Source organism: Cupressus sempervirens, chromosome 3, assembly GCF_028749045.1.
Source record: "Cupressus sempervirens isolate cs-2001-9-10 chromosome 3, ASM2874904v1, whole genome shotgun sequence".
NCBI lineage: Eukaryota > Viridiplantae > Streptophyta > Pinopsida > Cupressales > Cupressaceae > Cupressus > Cupressus sempervirens.
In genome coordinates, this window is record NC_143120.1 from 691,365,358 (window position 1) to 691,374,641 (window position 9,284).

Below are 9,284 nucleotides of genomic sequence, written 5' to 3' on the forward strand. Positions count from 1 at the left end.
TAGAATAGATTACCTTTTGTCTAATTTATAGTACCAACTAGGTTTCCTTTATCATCCAAAAGTCTGGCCTTCCCATTCATGAATTCTATGTTGTATCCAATATTGTTCAGTTGTGCCACACTTAGAAGACTGTGTCTTAGTCCTTCAACCAGGTAAGCATTATCACATTTGAGTTTATTAGTTGATTCAATGCATCCTTTTCTCTTCACATAACATGGTTAATTGTTTCTAAATTTAATACTTCCACCATCATAGTTCTCCAAGTGTTCAAACTTGGTTTTATCAGCAATCATGTGATGAGAACAACCAATATCTATTATCCATGTTTCATTCTTGCTAACACAAGAAATAAGTGCCATATTTTCATTACCATCATCATCTGATTCATCTTTAATAGGGATATACACTATTTCATCTTCATCATCACTGTCAAAATCTTTAGCAATATAAAAATATTTCTTACCTTTTTCTTTGTAGTCTTTGTAGCTCTTGAAATCTTTCTTGCCTTTGAACTTGTTAAATTTTATGTAATCTTTTCTTTCCTTATTTGGACACCTTCCAATAATGTGACCAACTTCTTCACAAGAAAAAAAAATCAATGGAATTTTTCCTTTATATTTACCTTTTCCTTTTGGTAACCTTTTCACAAGTAGGGCTTCAAAAACTCCAACTTCATCTTTAGATTCTTCTTCTTTATTGTCAGACTGTTTGCCTTTTGAGTTTCCTCAATTTCTACCAAGAGTTAGTTTGGCTTTGAATGCCGATTCTATGTTCTGAGAGCTTTTATCCTTCTGAGTGTGGGTTGACGTTGACCCAATTGACAAGGCACAATCTTACCCTGAGGCATGCTTGTGCCCCAAAAAGTTGACCTTGACTTGTACTGGTCGATTAAAAATTCAATTCACAGATCTTAGAAATTTGTTGAGAAGGGTATTCAAATTTGTACTCCAATCTTTGAAACAACACCTACACATATCTAAAAATGGGGTTTTGGGGTGTCTATATAAGGTTTTGCCTTAGTCAAACCCCTATTTTGGTGATTTCCACCTCCACAAATAGCTAGTTATAATAGAATGTGTATATGCATTCAATGTGTAATGCCAAGATCTAATCTACTAGTCTGATACCCTAACATGAATATGTATGTATGAGAAACCAACACATAGAGTTGAATAAGATAAGAAAGCATGTTAAGCCTCCAAGGCTAAAGTACTCCAACTAAACTCATAATCTATAATTACTACCCCATGATTGTATCTTTGAGTGCTTGAATATCGATAATGGTGGATCAAAGAAGATTGGATCTCTCTCGCTCCAAATATATGTTCACAATGGTATAAAAATGCTTCATATCCATAATAGCTTGATCTTCTATATCATTATCTTGCAATCTTGTATCTTCATAGCATCATCTCTTGATTCTAGTTGTCCTTCTAGTTGCCTTCTAGTTATCACATTTGTGTCCTAGTTATAGATAGATGCAAACGAGAGTCTTTATATAAAGGCTTCAAGGTGAGGCTCCTAGAGTAGTGTGAGGACCAATAATTCAAATATCAGCTTTAATTATGGTCCAATAACAATAACAAACCCCTTCTACATTCAAATTGAAAAGCCCAACATTGATTTGGGGACCCTTCGGGACCAAAATAAAAAAAGGGGAATAAAATCTCGAATAAAGTCAAGATCGACCTCCATCTTGACCTAGGTTAGGGAAAAAATTGACCCTACCCTAGGTGAGGGTTGAATTTTTTGACCTTTCCCACAGTCAGGGTTGACTTGGGGGTCAAAATCCAACTAGAGTAGAAAGCAAAATGTCAAGAGGATACCCAAAAACCTAAAAATGATGTCAGAATAGGATTGAATGCCAAGAATAGATAAAAATTCTATAATTAATATGATAAAGAATAGGAGGACCTATTCCTAAGTCCTACCTAAAAAATAGAGCCATAGAGGAGGGAAATTATGTAGAATCTTCGAGATCCTAACTCTAACTTCACCTAAAACAAAGGAATCAAGTGCAGAATGCATCCTAAATACAAATATATCATGATAAATGTACTAAAAGAGGGTGCTAAATCTACCAAAATGGAAGTGCTTCCATTTTAAGATGATACATTTAGCCCCCACTTTAGCTCAAATATGACACTACATGAATATGCAAGCTAAAGTAAGAAAACACCATAATAAATAAAAGGGATATAGCCAAGTTCTTGATGTAGAGATCCTACAAAAAAAAGTTAGAACCTGAAACAGACAAGGTTAATGAAAATCCATAAACCACCTAAAGCTTACTAAATGACAGTTGAGAAGTGCATAAAGCCCCTTATGCCCCCCTATTTTGGCTTTGTTTTTCCAAAGGTGAATAGGGTGATAAGGATAACTCTAGACACTACATATGCATTTTGTTGAAAAAAGCTTTCTTGAACCAATTAGAAGGATTCGTAGCCTTCCTAAATTTATTCAAGGATTTAGGTATTTAAATCAAATTTCCAATGCCACTAAAGATACATAAAATGGAGTTACCGAGCTCAAGTTATGATGAAAAGAGTGAATATCTATCTAAATGCACAAGAAAAGAGGAATCCAAGTTTACCATGAGTAAACCCTAAAACAAACCCTGATTTTACCTATAAATAATAAAAAGGAAGTCATGCTTACTCATTCTCACCTTTTGTAGATATGAAAAGAGGAAACAAGATGCCAAGGAGAGAAGAACTTCAAGCGACATGCATGAGGCTATTGAGATAGTGCCTAGCTACTGGACAACCACTTTGCAAGGTGAGTTTCCTATTCTTTTGATTCTATATTTTCTAAATATGTTATTTCTATAGGCAAGGTCAACCTTGACCCTTAAAGGTTATCCATGTCCTAGAAATGTCAATCTTGACCCAAGAAGGTCGACATAAATTGTTAGACTTCCACTCATTTTAGGATGAGGTTGTCCTTGACCCAAAAATGTCAACGCTGACCTAGAAAGGTAAACCTTGACCTAGTAAGGTCAACCTTGAACCAATAAGGTCGAGCTTAACCTTGTCAAGTTCAAGTTATATATTTGATGATACAGAAGACTAATATGTTGTTTATGTGTGCTTGTAGGACATGATTCGTCTCTGAGAGCATCCCTTTGGAGAGTTTCTTGTCACCATCAGAGAGAGATTATCTGAGTTGGATGAGGAGGATATATAGTTTCTGAGAGATGTATGGCTATAATAGGTAGTAGTCATACCATAGATCAAACTACATCAAGCCATGTTATCAACTCTTATAGAGAGGTGGGATGAGGATACATGCTCCTTTCATCTTCCCCCAGCAGAGATAACAGTTACATTAGAGGATGTCTACAGGATCCTGTAGCTTCTAGTCTGAGGTGAGACCATTTGACTTAGAGCTCAGTGAGTCTATGAGGATATCCTTGTAGATAAGAAGTATTGCTTGGGACATGTTCCACCGATGAGGAACCGATTAGATCATGTCCTTCTATCATACATACTATTAGGCCCCACCCCTCTATTATGGAGAGTGATGCTTGATATAGTATCCTTGGTTGTGTTTCCCAACTTGAAGGGTATCATATTTTCAACACCACTTACCCATTTTATACGAAGGATGGATAGCAAGAGGACTATATTCTCTTGGGATTATAACATACTAGCCTAGCTATAGCATGAGCTATGTTAGTTGGTGAGATATCAGAGAGAGAGTCTATCAATATGCACTCTCATATAGATTTGGTTGTTCAAGCACTTTACATGTACACATCCATAGGGTGTCACAGTAATGGTAGATGTGAGCATAGTGAAATTCTTTTCCTATCCACTAATGAATTCTTAGTAGTTTGGAGATATCTTGTATTGGAGTGTATCTTTAGACCATATTCCAAGTGTGGATGTAATATGGAGACCCTACTACTAGATGATAGAGTGGCCTGATACTCAATTCCAAATGAGATACTCATAATGACAAAATTTTCTAGAAAGTCATCTACATCACATAGTGGTGTCATACTACTATGATTAAGTGATGAGATAATTTAGCTTAGTACATGGATTCCCTAGAGTAGTACCTCTCTATGTGTATTTGACGAGGTATTATCAGAGACCTGACACCATATGGAAACCATTAAAACTAGATATAGAAGAGTGATGCCAATGATACAAAGGATATAGAGGTACCATCAGATGTGACCTACTCAAGCATGAGCCAAGATTACATCAGGTATTGGAGTCTACAGGGGTCCTATCCCATCTTCCTCGAGGATTATCCTACAAGTGATCTAGCTGATTCAAAGAGGACACACTAGGATGATGAGACAATAGAGGAGGATGAGGATATCATCGATGAGGTAGAGAAAATCTATGAGAGAGATCCCATGGAGGAGGAGAGAGCATAGGAGAGAGAAGAGGAGACAACAAATGAGATGCCCCCAACTAGTGATATTGGTGTAGATGTACACATTTATCACATATCACCATTGAGATTACAATGACGCCCATGTGCCCACATAGAGACAACACCGATGGGGCCTAAACACAACAAGTGTGGAGAGAGTAGTCACTCCATGCTCCTACCATTCAGACCTTTTAGTGATGTCCAAGAGGGAGACCCAGGTATGAAATAATAGAATGTGATTAAATATGCAATTTGATTTGAAAAAGTATGAAATTGATAAATGTAATTTTTATTGTACAACTAACGTAGCAGAGTGGAGGAGTTTTGTATCTAAGATTTTAAAGGATACATGTATATCCTACCAACTACCAACAAGCAAGCAAGAATCCTGTCTTGGATACAAAGATCCTGGTAGGCATGCCAATATCTTTACAATTGTCTAACAAGAGTTAATGATGTGTAGAGAAAGGGAGGAGAAACTGATAGCTTAGCTATAGAGTGCATGAGAGTGCTCACATGGTATGAGCATATCCATGAGCCCTACACAGACACATAGATCTACATCCTCCTATTATAGGCTAGAGAGAGATGGCAACCATTAGCCATTAGAGTGTAGTGATAGGCGTAGTGATAGATAGGGCCATTGGCCATATATGCATCAAAACTGAAATCACTTTTTGATGAATGAAAAATTTATTTACTAATTAGTTCTATGCTTGATATAAAAATTACTAGAAAGAAAGAAGATGCATAAATATATTCAATACATACTTTTGTTAAAACTACATAACCTATAAAACAAAGTCTATAAAAAATATATAAATGCAGAAAGAAAAGAAAGAATAAAATTAAGGATAATAAAATTTAAGATGTATAATATTAATAGATTCCTTAAAAGAAACACCATCCATATCAACAAGTTTATAAGAACTTGAACCAAAGTCTTCAATAACAACAAAAGGTCCAAGCTAATTAGGGTCAACCTTTCCATTTTCACCAGGTAAAGCATTCACATTTCATTGATTCTCATATAAAACTAAATAATCAATCAAAAATTTTCATTCAATTACCTTATTGTTGAGATAATGGGTGTTGCACACATTGCATAATATTGTTATTTTATTATTTTATTTTTATTATGTAATGTTGTACCTAGATGGACGTGCAACATGTGAAGATTCCCATGGAACATTCTTGATAAGTTATATTGTAACATTGTGAAAATATTTCATGTAATTATTTAATATAGGGAAAAAGAATTAAATGCCCAATATTAAATGTGGGGTTAGTGGGTTAGGTAGCACATGGTTTTAGCATATGGTTTATGTAATACCACTTTGTGGTTTTGTGGGACTTGCTACTATATAAGCAGCCACAAGGGTAGTTGTTGTAGAGAAGGAGAAGAGAAAGGCAAGAGTCGAGCAGGACAAGGCTTGACAGGTTAGCCAAGGGAGCATTTGTGAAGGTTGGAAGCATGACATGGGATTTGTGGATTCATGCTTATTCACATAGTTTTCTCAATTGTGGCTATGACTATGAAGGCTTCCATGGTTGTATGGCAATGGTATCTTTTGTTGAATAATACATGATGATGGATGCTTTTGGAGGCTGGGTTTTTCCCTCAATGAGAGTTTCCCAGGGTATATCTTGTGTCACAATTTTGTGGGTATGTTTTCTATTCTCTTGCATATGGATTTTAATTTCATGTTTATTTCAAATTTATTATGGGTTATGTGGAAACGGTTATATTCTTTGTTGCCAAGTTTCCTTACAAGTGGTATTAGAGCTATGGTTTTATTATTGTAACCCTAGATTGAATCCATGAGAATGCATGAGAGGATAAAAGAAAAGGGCAAGATATATGAATGATTTATTGCAGATCTAAGGGTTTTGAATTTGCTGTTATGATGGGATGCTAAAAGATTTAGGCATGTGAAATTGTTGGACAAATTTTTTTTTTGGATGTTTCATTTAAATGAGGGTTTTGGGGGGTAGCTTGCATAAATGACCTCCTGGGTAAAAAAAGACCTCACCATTGGATCCGGATCAACATTTTCATAAAATTTGATATATAATATGCCCTATTTTGGCCATGTTAAGAGGAAATGAAAGAGTTTTTTGGTTTCAGCCCATGATGGCTGTCAAATTTAATCCCGTCGGAATTTTCGTCATTGAAAAAAATAAAAAATAAAAAAATCGTACCGAAAATGGTAAAAAGACTGCCTTAGTAAAACAACCATAACTTTCTTTCAAAATGTCAGATTTTAGAGTTCTTATAGGCGTTGGAAAGCTAATTCAGAGCACTACAACATGGTGTAGGTTTGGTTCTATGTTTTTGAGATTTTGTCAAGTTTTAAGAGCCCTAAAGCTAGATGTTGTTTATTTTGAGCACGGATTAGGGCATAACTTTGGCATACAAAGTCGGATTTTAGACTTTGAGTAGTCAACGAAAAACTCTTGGAGAGCTCTACACATTGGTTCAAATTTGGTGTAAGTTTGGCATGATTTATTTGGTGATATATTTATCTAAATAGCTTATAGATATATTTTGACTATGGTAACATTGTGAGTTTATGGCATTGGGGATTTAAGATTTGATGTCATTATATACTTAGTTCATATTTCAGTTTGGTCTCATGATGATATGGTTATCAGTGTTTGGTTTGGATATGCATGATGACTTGTTGGGTCTACAAGTTGTGTAGTGTTGTAAGCGGTCTATACTTACAAGTTGCATTTATAGCTTGGTTATGGGTTGTCTTTGCCCATTGATCTTTCATTATTGATGCATATTCAAATTGGTGGCTTGGATTTGGGTTGTCTATGCCCTAAGTCACATGATTTACTATTTTCTTCATGTAGAAGGGATGAGATGTTGTTAACAGGTACAGTCACGGTGGAGGATTGTGGTTGACTATTTTATGCTGACAGGTTGGACATATTGAGAGCCAGATGCTCGGCTCATGGATGTTATCATGGTGTCATGGATTTTGGCATGACATGATTGGTTATACAGGTACATCCTTGATGTTCATTAGCTTGGATTTCTGATTTAGTTATGGTGGTATATCTTCTTGGTAGAGGATCATGGTTATTTGGTTTCTTTTAAGGAGCTCATGATGTGTACTTTGAGTTCTTTGATGGTTTAATGCCTTGGTTGATTCTCATGGTTAGAAGATGGTTTTTCATCATTATGTCATGGATAGCTTGGATACATGGTTTAATGGGAGCTTGTGATAGTGATGGGGTGACAGTGCAGGATTAGTTCCTGGTTTGGTTTGGATCTTCAAGTAGGAGATGGATTTCATGATGCCATAGGTGATTTGGTACCACAGTTGAGTGAGAGTTGTTGGCATTGATATATTTATTGAGTGTTTGCAGATGTTGGAGGTTTGTCTTAGATCCTGTTGCTACAGAAGCGTCTTTGACATTTGCATGGTGCACTTGTTATCTTCATGGTGTATGAAGATGGTTAGATTTTGAGGACTCATGGAGTTCTTGGTTATCTTCATGCTGTGTGGAGATGGTTCTTCATGGTATGAGGAGATGGTTTTTCTTCATGGTGTGTGGAGATGGTTGCATCTTGAGGACTCACATGGTTCTTGGCAAAGGTGTGGTTTATGTTTTTTTATTTGACATGTTATCCTTGGTGTGAGGATGGTTTCATTATTATGTCATGGTATACTCTTGATATGTGTTTAGAGTTGTGACATGTTATGGTGTGTTCATATGGAGCATGTTATCTCTTTAGTTGAGATGGTAAGATCATGTTGTCATGTTTATGTTCCTGAGGCCATGGTTGGAAATTTGACATTGATCTTGGTTTAGTTTCTTGGTATTGAGTACACTGATCATAAGCTGGATACTTCATGATATTGCTATGTTGCATTTGGAATTGGCATGGATTGATTGGTTACAGGTGCTCATGGATACTTAGAGACAGTGGTGATGCTGATTTCTCTTGGATTAGAGAAGTATTTGTTGGGATGGTTGATGGTTTCAGCAGGAAGTCTGAGGGGTAGTCACCTGATATGGACTTGAGAGGAGATTGTTCTTAGATGAGTCTTGGTTGGAGACTTGGGTATCTTGATGAGCATTCTCATTCCCTACTCTTGGTCTACTTAGCGGTTTGCTACTTGAGAGGTATAGCCCATTATTTTCTCTCAGTTGCATTATATTTATGCTTATCTTTCATGGATATGGATCTTGAGCTATGGTACATGAGTTAGTTCTAGAGGGTTCATTTGAGAGATAGTTTAGCATTGGTTATCTCCATGTGCATATGTTGTTATGCTGGTTGAGTTTGAGAGATGGTTTTATATTGGGCATTTTTCTTGGATTAGGAATGGTTATTCCTTGGTTTAGGAATGGTTTATGAGTTTGATCTTCTTGTGAGAGGCTTACATCCATGATTAGTTATATGGTATGGTTTGGGTGTTGTTGAGGCTTCTTGTTGGGGTCTTATGGAGGAGATCATACTTGCACAGTTTACATCTAGAGGTGTGTGTAGAAGGACATGCTACAGGTTATGATTTGCATGGTTTCTCCGGTCTTGGTTATCTTCTTGGATGTTCAATTTTTCCTACATTGGATTTGAGATTGGTTGGAGATTGTGATCACTGGTTTGTGCTCATGTATGTCATGTGAGAGATGACATGGTTATTTCTTTCTCTTTCCTCTTTTGGTTTTGGAGAATTTGGGAGACTATTGGAGACTTGTTATGAGAGTTTTTTCTTGCAAGATATTGGTTTATGTATTGTGGATGTCTTTGATACTACATGGATTCACTTCTTTGAGATGTTGTAAGTGGATTGGTTATGGATTTGACATTATCTTTTGCAGTGGGAGCTTCTTGGTATATATATGGTAGTTATTGCTCTTGAGGCTTGTGATTG